The 477-nt window shown below is 41.5% G+C and overlaps 1 non-coding gene across 1 annotated transcript; it reads left to right on the forward strand.

The window, feature by feature from the left end:
• Nucleotides 1–373: 373 nt before the first annotated feature.
• LOC112096043 lies at nt 374–477 on the forward strand. Its single transcript, XR_002904201.1, has one exon. It is a non-coding gene; the product is annotated as a small nucleolar RNA R71 (small nucleolar RNA).

Below are 477 nucleotides of genomic sequence, written 5' to 3' on the forward strand. Positions count from 1 at the left end.
GTTGTAATTTGATGGCTTTCTCATTACACCTATGGCATTGGCTTGATCTGAGTATGAGTCATGGTCATGTGGCTCTGTTGATTTAGCAGTCGATAATGATGCTATTTGTCGAGAGAGACCTTCAATTATCGCTTTGACTTCTTTAATTTCTGAACTTGATTCGCCAATTTGAACCTCATTCACTCCTTTAATTCTTCTAGTAGTCCTGAGTGATCGACTCCGTTGTTGGGAATTATCTGCTTGTCGCTGGAAGAATTCCCAAATCTCTGATGCACTTTTTGACATTAGCTCTCCTCCACTCGTTGCCATTAGCCATTCTTGCACATTCGGCAATAATCCTTCCAAAAAGTATTGGCATTGGTGCCATTTCTCGTACCCATGATGTGGACACTTCAAGAGTAGCCCATTGAATCGCTCCCATGTTTCGAAAAATTGCTCATCATCTTTCTGGGTAAACTCTGAGATTTCCCTGCGAAT

The sequence above is a fragment of the Citrus clementina genome, unplaced genomic scaffold (genome assembly GCF_000493195.1).
Source record: "Citrus clementina cultivar Clemenules unplaced genomic scaffold, Citrus_clementina_v1.0 scaffold_1, whole genome shotgun sequence".
Lineage (NCBI taxonomy): Eukaryota > Viridiplantae > Streptophyta > Magnoliopsida > Sapindales > Rutaceae > Citrus > Citrus x clementina.